This window comes from Rissa tridactyla, chromosome 9 (genome assembly GCF_028500815.1).
Source record: "Rissa tridactyla isolate bRisTri1 chromosome 9, bRisTri1.patW.cur.20221130, whole genome shotgun sequence".
Taxonomy (NCBI): domain Eukaryota; kingdom Metazoa; phylum Chordata; class Aves; order Charadriiformes; family Laridae; genus Rissa; species Rissa tridactyla.
The window spans coordinates 14,118,514-14,128,980 of NC_071474.1; the positions used below are offsets into that span (position 1 = coordinate 14,118,514).

A 10,467-nucleotide genomic window follows, 5' to 3' on the forward strand; every position below is an offset into this window, starting at 1 on the left:
ACCTCCGTATCGGTCAGCTAAAAATAATATCAACATTAACTCAGGCTGTTTGCAAACTTGATCTTGAAGGATTAGGCTAATGAAATGAAAGAAGGGGGGGAGTGTCTTTGCTTGAATAGGAAAAAAAATAAAATTTCTGATGAAGAATTTGCCTTGGTGTGCTACGAACTGATGTTGCTGCATGAGTTTGGCATCTCTTAATGGCTGTATGTTGTGTACCTTGTATTTTCATGCCAAGTGCTAAGCTGAATGCTCCTCTGTGGATTTGTTCTGTTACAAACTATTTGGTATTTAGCCTCATGGCCATTTCTGGAGTTAGTGTCTGTATTTCTGGTTAAATGGTTGCTTATTACCTTTATAGAGTTATATAGCCAACAAGGCGATGCTCAGCCAGGGGTGTCATAGTAACCTTCTCTCTGCTAACAAGGAAGAGTTGAACAGAATTAAAAAGAAAAACCCAACCCCCCAAAAACTAGCATGTGAGAGGTGTGTTTATATTGAATTGTTGGATAAAGTTGTGCAATCCTATATGCAATCAAGCGTGGTCAGGCTGCCTCTCCTGCCAGGGATGCCACCCACATCTGTCTGGGTTATGCCTGCATCAGCTGTTTCCTCCAGCCCTCCACCTTGTGCTGAGCCTGCTGTTGCTGGGTGTTGCTGCGCTACCTCCTGAAGCTCCTCCAGGTTCCCTGGGGCTCAGGCTCTGCTCCTCGCAACACCTCCTCCTGCAGGGAGTAGCTCCTGCTCCTCCTCAGGTGCCCCAGGTCTCCCGAGCCTGCCCATGCCAGAGACCCCGATGGACCAAGATGATGGAACAAGCCTGGAGGTAAGTAAGCCCTGATTAAAGAAACGGTTTTTATCAACGAGTCTGTATAGAAATGGCAAAGTACAGCAGCAACTCAGCAATTCCTTGCAAGGAACTGCCAGGCGAGGATCCCGCAGGCTGCCCTTTGCAGGAAGCGTAGAATCGTGCTGGAAATATACTGAAATCCAAGAAACATCGCATACAGTCCTACAGCACTGGTTGCTGGATCAACTTATTCATTAGGTTATGGCTGCTACTGAGATTGGAAACAGAATTTAACTTTCAGTAGTAAACCAGGATAATTTCTAGACTTCTTCGGGGACCAGTTTGCCCACTTTTATTCATGAGGTAATAAAAACAAACCTTCCCACTCCATAGCTCCTAATGCTCTTTCTGTATTGGTGGCCTATTTTTCTGCTTAAGGACAGGGAGGGACTGTTGAGTCACACACAATCTCGTGCCCTCCTCCTCCTCTCATTTAAATATTAATATGATGAATTATTACTAGAGTAACAGCTGTGCACTACTCATATCACAGCAACATAACCTTCCCCTCCTCATCGGAGCACAGCTATTCCTGACTCGCATTTTCTGGTCGACCTTCTCACTTCTTCTGGATGACTTTTTAAAAATTACTTTGTTAGTTCTGGTGTGGTGTCATTAGGATAATTGTTTGTTCTGTTATTTCTGCTTAAATATTAATGATACTGAGGAAGTCAAAAGATAGCTTCAGTAATGGTAAGTTAAATGTCTGTGTGTATTCTCCTATGAGATCTGTTTGTTTAGATGGAAAGAAGTATAAAGGATAAAGATCAATCTTTCTAACTAACACTTAAGAAAATTTCTCCCTTTGAGAATTACCAAAATAATAATATATTGTCTTTTATATAAATAAAAGCATTACGTATTAGTCAGCTAGTGTCTCTAGATAATTCAGAGGAACAGCTAACATTGTACCTAAAAGTACTAATGCACTGCATCTCTGTAGATGAAGTATTAGAAGAGAGACTGCTAATAAAATCGTGAGACAATTCTGTATAGACTGCTGAAAATAAATATTTGGCATCGAACAAAGAAGGGGAGGGAATACAAAGGAAAGATAAAACACCAGGAGTTAGCTCAATAGGACTGGAAATACCAAGATATAAAGCATTCTCGGGCAGATTTGGAAATGTTAGTAGATACTAAGTTTTGTGGGTAAAGGTCCTCCTCTGCTGAGCACCTTTTGCATGGGTCTTGTGTTTGTGCATGTGGTTTACAAACCTTGAAAATGGCCCTCCTTGGAGTACTTTCATGCTGCAGAAGGGGTGGCTGGCTTTGTTGGTTTCTGGACCACTGTTGTGGAGAACTTAATGCCAGCAGGAGTGTGTAGAAATCAGGTTTGCTGGGTTTGCTCAATTGTTCATTGCTTCATTGGACGAAACTTAACTCACTGCTCTTGTTACTGAGGGAGAAAAAAATCTGAAGTGCTCTGAGGAAGATTTTAAAATGAAATATCTGTATTCGGATTTGAAATTTTTCATTTGAAATTTTATTTTGTAGTAAATCAGTGTTCTTAAAGTCAAACAAAATGCTTTCCATTTGAATAAAATATTGGCTTATTGCTTTGTTGGGTTGTTTTAAATAGCTCATAAATATAATGGGGAACCTGAAAAATTAATCCCAATTTATAAATGATGCCCTTCTTTTCCCACACCTGAAGAAATCGGTAGAAACTTTTTTCCCAATCAGCCTTACCAGTGATGAGGGAAAGGGAGGCAGGAGGCTTCCACTGCCTGAGAACTCTTCCGTTTTAAAACCAGTGTCTAACCCCATGCCTGGGTAGGGGTTGGGGAGAAGAAAGAGTGAAAGAGCAAAATGTGTTTCTAAGTCGTTGGCTGCTCTGATGTAATGCTGAAAGTAGCGCTGTTACTTCTTGAATCATTTTTCCACTCTGCTTTTTTTCTGAACAAGTGCTTAGTGGAAACAAAGAGCCCGATCCTGACTGTTTGCAATTCCCACTGTAGTCAGCAAGAGTAAACTCATGGATTGAGACATGCTTGGTATCACCTATATACATATATATATATGTGTTGGGGTTTTTTCCCCTCTGTGTTCTCTTCCTCCTAAAGCGTGTGGGAGTTGGAAATTATGTTTTTTCTCAATTTACCATTCACATCAGGGATTTTTTAATTCTCATGCAGGTTACTGTGTTGCAAATTATTTGGCAAAAAATGCTGCTTTTATAAAAAGCCTTGATAAACTTGTAGCATATCCCCCAGATACAATCTCATTTCAAACAGTCCCTTCAGATGGTTATCTGCAGTGATTGCAAATGAACCTTGTAGCAATCTCATAACAACTGTCCTCGTGGACGGAAGAGAAACCTGCTGTCAGAACTACAAATAATTTACGTAACCGAATTTAAAGCTCTAACAAAATGTTCCCTTGTTAAGAGGATTGTTATACTTAACGTGTGAGATGAAAATACTTTCTGAAGGTCAGGAATGCACAGAAGATAGATTAGATCTCTCGAAAAGACAAAAAATAGGGTTTTACCAGAAGTTTTTCCTCCGTCAGACATTCAACTTGGCATTCTCGGAAGCTTATATAAGCACAGCTTTATTCCTGCAAATGCTGTGTTTGCTCTGCAGAGGGAGAGGAGCCCCCGAGCTCCAGCTCTGCACATGGAAAAATATCACTGAAGGTAGACTGGGGACTCAGGCTATTTTTTGCCACCGCGGGCACTGTAAATAAAGGTTTGTTTTAAAGCACACAAGGGCAGATTTGGGGATGTATTTCCTCAACTCTGCCTGCTGCCAGCGTTATGCTGAAAGTCCCCGGGCAGTTTGTGTACCTGCTGCAGGTGAGACAGTCACCCCACAGCCGCGGGTGCCCAGGGGCCAGCGTGGGGACAGCCCTGTGGGAGGGGGTGGGCTTGCTGATGTGCTGCGGCATCAACCCAGGCAAGCAGGAGCGGTGGGACTGAGCTGTCCCTTTTTGAGGTCGTCTGCTCTTGACCATAGCTCGGTAAAGGTCCTGGGAACTGACCTGCCTGCCGCTGAATGCCCAGGGGGGTGGGACAGGCTCAGCTAAGGCTGGAGATGGGGGCTCCGAGAAGCGCGTCTAACCCAGGCAGGGCATCGGGGCACTGAGTCGTGCACTCCTGGTGTTCGGTGACCTGGTTGCTTATGCTCAGTTGGGAGCAAATGCTGTCTTCATACAACTGTCAAACAGAGCCACAAAACCTGAATTTGACATGTTGGAAAACAGCTTTCTGAGATCCAGCTTTTCATAATAGGATCTGGGGGGTGGGGAAGGTCTTGAAGTGCTTTTCACATAGGGTATTGTGGAAATAAAAAGAAATTGCAGCCTCTGTAACCATCAGAATGTCAGGCTAATGTTGCCTGCCATTGTTGCTCCCCATCCCCTGCGCAGTAACACATGCTTTCTGTCCGTCCCTCCAACCAGCCAGAAGCTGAGATTACAGAGAAGCTGACGATGGAGATTATTTAAACATTTATCTCTTCTCATCCTTCACTGTTGCGTTCCCCTGATTCCTGGGGTCTGTCCCTGTAACCCCAGGTCTCCTGCCTGCCTCGAGGCCGGCTGCCCGGCAGCCCCACTGACGGCAGCAGCAGTGAGGGCACAGACAGGCAGCGGAAGCAGCAGGGTCTGCGTGGTAGGAGAGGTTCTGTGTGACTGCGCACTGGAGCTAAATAATAGGAAGAAAGTTTGTCCTGGAGAGTGGGGTATTTTCTTACATCCACCTGCTTTCTGCTGCTGAGGGCCTTTTCCCAAAATACCTTTGCGAAGGAGAAGAGAAGCTTGAGTAGGGCCCTCCGCATCCCAGCGGCAAGTGCCCAGTGCCCCTGGGGGGGCTGCGCTGTGCCCCTCAGCAACCTCTCACCGACGCACAGGGAGGACACTGAAGGGGCCATATCCTTCTCAGAAACTCTCTGTCCACCTTTTTTTTCCTCCCTAATGTGTTCCTGTGTAGGAAGGCCCGTGTACCACCACTTTCCCCGACACAGATAGCAGCTTATGAGCCCCAGAGGTGTCGGGGAAGGCTGTCTGGAGAGGCACGGCAGCCCACAGTAGCTTTCTGGGTACCTTCTGCTGGGGGAGGAGAGGGTGTGAATGTGACTGTCCCTTTGCCCAGGCAGAGGAGCGGTGATGGAGAGAGGCTGCACCTGCAGGGAGTGGTGGCACAGCAAAGCAGGATGTGGCACTTGTAGCCCCTTGGTGGCTCGGGCAAGGCTGGGGAGCTCTCGTGTTGGGATTGCCTTGGTCTCACTGTTTGCCTCCATTTCGATAGACCATGACTTTGCTGACAGCTAGTTCTTTGGATGGAAACATTTTTGTGCCAGGTATATTTCCAAATCTGAACTTTGCTGGAACATTTAGCTCAAATATTTTGTCATTTTACAAGAACTGGGGTGGAGGAGATCATTGATTTTGCCCTGCTTAGAAACAGGCAAACAAAAAAAAAAGTTTTTAAAATGCCCTTGCCTGCTCCAGAAGAGGCATCCAGAATCTAAGATGCATGTTTTATCTTTGTGGAAAATCTCTTGATACCTATGAACTGGAGACCTCAGGTTTTGCAGCCTGGATAGATGTGGTAGCAGATAAATTCCCACGCAGTCTGTCAGTCCTGGGTGTGCTCCAGCCCAGTCAACTTCTGAACAGAAATTTTCCTGTGACTGCATCCACGGGCTGCTGCCAGCTGTGTTGGGTTTGGGCACAGTGATTGAATACAAGTGGACTATTCCTCCCATGCACTGCTTTTAGTGGCTCCCCTTGGCTCCAGTTAGGAAGCTGGAGGTAGCTACTCCACTCACATGTGGAAGAAACAAGGACCGAATAGGTGGGAAATTTCTAAGGAGTAGGCTGGGAGAGAAAGCTTGTAAAAATAAGATTTGAATTGGAAAGGAGGAAAGAAAATAGAACCTGTGAAGTGGGAGGACATTTGGAGAAACGGGATGAGCAGCTGAGGGGGAGCGGAGAGGCTGGTGTGGAGGGTGTGCAAACACAGCTGCGCAGGGGCTTCTGGTGCTGGGGAAAATTGGAACTGCCTGGACAAAGCCTAGAATAACTGGCAAGAACTGAGAATTCAGAGCTTCGGGGATCTGCATTTGGTGCAAGAAGTACCAATCACTTTGGAAAGTGGGTTGAAAAGTTGAACAGTGGAATAAACTACCAATCCCTCGCAAAAATCAGTTCTAGCAATCTTAAATTGTGTATTAAGGGCTACTGTGACCTTGATCTTTGTGACTCAGTTCATGAAAGTGGAAATGATAATATCCTGACATTCTTGCAGATTGTAGAAATTAATTTAATACGTATTTGCAGAGCCCTTAACCCCTGGTGGTTCTGTCCTCATTGTCCCCTCACCCAGTGAGTGTCCCCTCACTGGGACAATATGTGATGAATAACAAATAGGGCAGTTCACTGACTTTATTTTTTCTTGGTACCCAATTACTGGTAATCAGGTGAGCACTATCTGTCTTGTGCAACGAAGGAAGCAGAGCACTGAGCACTTGTGAGGAGAAAAGGGAGTATCTGCTCATGCAGTAAAGCTGTATCAGAGCAGATAGAGCTTGTTCTGATTACTGTGATTGTCATGTCACATGGAGTTCCCTTCAAAGGTCAGAGAAGTTTGCTAGCTGACATTAAGTCCCATATTCCCATGTTCTCCTGCTATCTGAAACATTAGAGCAATCAGGAAGATAAATCTTCTTGTAACTCTGTGTGAAAAGGTTCAAAAGTTTCCATTACTACCCTGCTGTTTCACTTGATTTCGGCAGTTACCGCAGGTTCTCGGTTGAAGTTTTCCTACTTGACAACAGCCTGTTCAAGCCTTGCCACTGATTTACCATCGCCTAGAAATGATTACATTTGTATTGTTTACTAACAAATATAATTGGACCTAGGATGATAAACACGGGGTACAGGGTAGTACTTTGATCGCAAACTGTACATGTAGTCCTTGAATCATTTTTACTACAAGTAAATGAGTTGCCTTAATTATTTAAACAGGGGTATTATCACAAACCATAATAATCTCACTTTACTGTGTACTTCTAGAAAGTATTTAGATAGCCCATGCAGCTGTGAAAATACCAGCTTGAGTGGTCTGTCAGGAAAAAATAAACACCTGACATCTCAAAACCTTTTCTGGATTGTGGGGACAACCACCACCTTGGTTTTGAGGAATATTGCGCTGTCTTGTGAAGTCTTTGTGACAGCATCTCTAACAGACAGGCTTGAGAGTGTTAAGTCCTCTTTGGAGCTGGCCATGGAGCAGGATGGTTTGGGCAGCGGCAAGGAGACTACTAGTCCAGCCCTGGTTGGACGGTTTGACTCTGAAAGCAAGGGCTGAGGCTCGTGTCCACCCTTGATTTCTGGGATATACCTCTTCCAAGAAAGTCTGTAGCTAGAGAGGCTGCCTGTCCTGGAAAAGTTAACACCAAGACAAAGCTGAGAGGTTTGTGAGCTGCATTCTTTCCCCTCTGGGCCACCATTTCAAGACCCAGACTACCAGGAAGAGTTTGCCCACTGCTGTCTGGTGGCTGAAGCCTGATTCTTCATTGCTTTGGGTGGCCAAATGAAATCTGCCACAGCACAGCCTGACCTTGTCACAAATCGTCTTCCACCGCTGTACACAAGCGAATGGATTTGTGCGCCTAACTTCTGTGATAATGGATGCAAGGGAACAGAAGGAGGTCTTTCAGCTGGTTTGTGGTGCCGTGAGCCACTGGGGACATCAGATTACAGATAGGAACCACGTGGCAGCTCTTGCTGTCATCCAGGGCAATGCTGGAATAGGTCATGGATTCTAATATCATGTTGGAGTCTGTTGAATTGCAGCAATCATGAGAACTACGCATTGCAATTAGAGCTGGTCCAAAGGTTGAAACTCCTCTTCTTTGAATCATCTTGATCGCTTTTGTTGTGGGAGTGTCCAGATTAAACAATAAGAAGAAACTTGAGATAATGGTTAGCAACTTTTTGTGTATACTAAAATAGGTTTATCAGGAATTGATTTTATTCTAACCGAGGCTTAAATAGTTCTCCAGTGTTTCATAACACACAAAGAATGAGGGAGGAATACCTTTCCCCTGTCACGAAATATAGCTTTAGGAGCATGTGGTACCTCTTAAGTTTTCATGTAACAGTTTCTGACTGAATGCAGTTGAAAACTGTTTAGAGATATGCCGGAGATAAGAGAATGCTGATGCACTAAAAAGCAGGAAGTTTCTCTACCTCTTTATCTTTCTTAATTCCAGCTCACTTGCAAAGTAAATCTTGCTATTCGGATCATTAAAGAACCTCTAGGCATAACTATACACTGAAATGTTTACCTATACGAGATAACTTTCTGGTTTTAGGACTGCTTCTCGGTGATCCCTCAGAACCGAGGTATCCTCTGGAGGCATTTCTGAGAAGCAGTGTGCGTCAGCCCTGTGCAAGAAGAGCGTGTCTCTGTGGAGGAGGCTATCCAGTGGTGCAGTAAGGAGGCACGTGAGGCACATTTCCTCGGAGGTCAAGAAGCAAAAAAAATATACAAGATCTCTTTTCAAGTGCAGAAAAGAATGAAGTCTGGGATTACAATTTTAGGGATTTTTATGCTTGTGGTCATTAAAGACAGTTGAATGTCATGCACTGGAGTTCTCACTAAGCTCTGCAAAGGCTGATGCCTTGTCCACCTTCACCTGTACCCTTCTCTCCTGCACACACGCAGTGTGTGAACACCCACTAACAAGTGGATTTGCTTTTATATCCTGTAATGTGTCCATGGACAGACAAATTCCATTTCTGTTTGCATAGCCTTTAACTGAGAAAGTTTGAGATGGCCCAGTTTCAGCACTGTCGTACCTCTAATAGAGGTAGTAAACCTTACGTATCCATAATAACAAAGATTCAGTCAGATTTAATGTCTTTAGTAAAAATAAAAATCAAGGTCTTCTTTAGACTAGCAGAAATTTAGATCATGGGTAAAATCACTTGCTCAGCACAAAAGCTCAAAAAATGTGTCATGTATTATTTATTCCTTTCATAGGTAGGAGCGCTTCTAGGCTCTTCTGTCTGTCATGGGAACAGATAGCTTACAAACGATGGGTAGAAACCATCCACTCCTGAAAGTAGGTATAGTTGTGAGAGGGATCAAACGTGCAATTCTCTGTTCAAGTAAAATCTCAGCAGAAGTCTCAGGCTAGCCTCCCTGCTGCTGGGTGTGTGGGAGGAAGCGGTGGGGGCGGTCATGGCGATGCCCCTCTGCAGAGGAGCGGTGTGCTTACATGCTCACGCACTTCTAGCACCCAGTGCAGAAAGCGGACGGGTCCGTGGCTGCTTCGAGGCCAGCTCTTTGAGCCCTGCATGAGACTTAACTGCAACGTGGGAACGTAGAGGACTTATATGCATCACTCGCTGGACTGAATGTCTCAAAAGCACATCCGCTGGGGAGGTACGCTATCTATTTCTCACTAATAGTTGTAGTCTTCCATGTAGAGCACGCTGTTCAGGCACCAGCGGTGTGAAAGTGTGGTAAGGAGTGGGCTGAGAGGTGCTTGCTGCTGTTTGGAAGAGGAGCCAACTCGGTAGCGGGGGGAGAAGCTTGAAGTCACTACGTTGCAGTTAAATCTGTTCAGAGTTTTGCCATGGACTTAAGAGAGCTGAGAGTTTGCCCCTGTTCCAAATAAAGCATTTATTTGGGGTTAAATTACTGTGCTTTATCTTCATGGAAGCTGATAGAAACAAAATGAGACAGTGAGTTGATGTGTATTACTATTGCAAAGAAGAACAGATAGTTCTTAGGATCAGATGAATAGACACAGATTAACCTCTAAGCAGCTATTATTGGAGCCCATTTAAAGCAGTTTGAGTTGGAAGAGCTTTTGCTGAAGCTGGTGGGAAATGCCAGAGTGAGAAGATGATCCCAGTGTTTGGCACCAGTCGGAGTCTGGAGAATCTCCAATATGTGTGTTGGCATTTATAGCGTGTTAGGAGGGGAAAGCTCCTACTCAAGAGTAAAAGACAAAGCAAGTTTAGACAATTCTGGTCAGTCTTTCCTCTTCAAAGGAAAATTTAATTTTCCTGGTTTTCATTGTAGTGTGGTTCCAAGCAAACAGACTTCTTGCTTGAGCTGTAAGAAGATAGAGATCTTGTGTTTCATAAGCCTGATACCCTCCGTAGTAAATGGTGCTTCTGTGCATTTTTTTTTCCCTGTGTAGTAGTCAATGGTGCAAGTCCCTCTTTCCTGAGCACTTCAGACAGTTGCCCTCTGTGGAGTGGCCTGAGATCTTGCATCATTTCCTGTCATCTGTCCAAAGCTATTTATAAAATGTCTGCTGATTCTGGCACACAGGCGAAACCCAGTTTTCATGAGAAAACAAATAGTTTGGAAATGTATTCCTTCCCAGCAAGCGTCTCAAAACTGTTGAGAAAACCTGAAACATCCTAGAAAATCGTTATGAAAGCTAAGATATAATGGGGTTGGGGAATATGGGGAATTGAATAGTCCCATATATATAGTGGAAATCTTTATAAATAGATGGTGCAACATGTACTGAGAAAAAGTTACAGTGTGTTAAGGGAGAGGAGGTCATTACAAAACTGATTCCTTAGCCAAATAAAAAGGTTGGGTTTTGACGTCTGAAGATATAAAAAAAGTGACTAAAAGT

The 10,467-nt window shown here is 44.3% G+C and overlaps 1 protein-coding gene across 3 annotated transcripts in view; it reads left to right on the forward strand.

Moving 5' to 3' along the window:
• Positions 1-598: 598 nt before the first annotated feature.
• The window catches only part of MAPK6 (mitogen-activated protein kinase 6), a 32,108-nt gene continuing 22,239 nt past the window's right edge, over positions 599-10,467 (forward strand). For 2 of the 3 annotated variants that reach the window (XM_054213917.1, XM_054213915.1), the window contains exon 1: positions 984-1,543. The gene's annotated coding sequence lies outside the window, so the exon portion shown is untranslated. Of the gene's footprint in view, positions 827-983; positions 1,544-10,467 lie in introns of those variants that run through there. The other variant, XM_054213916.1, reaches the window with a different exon arrangement.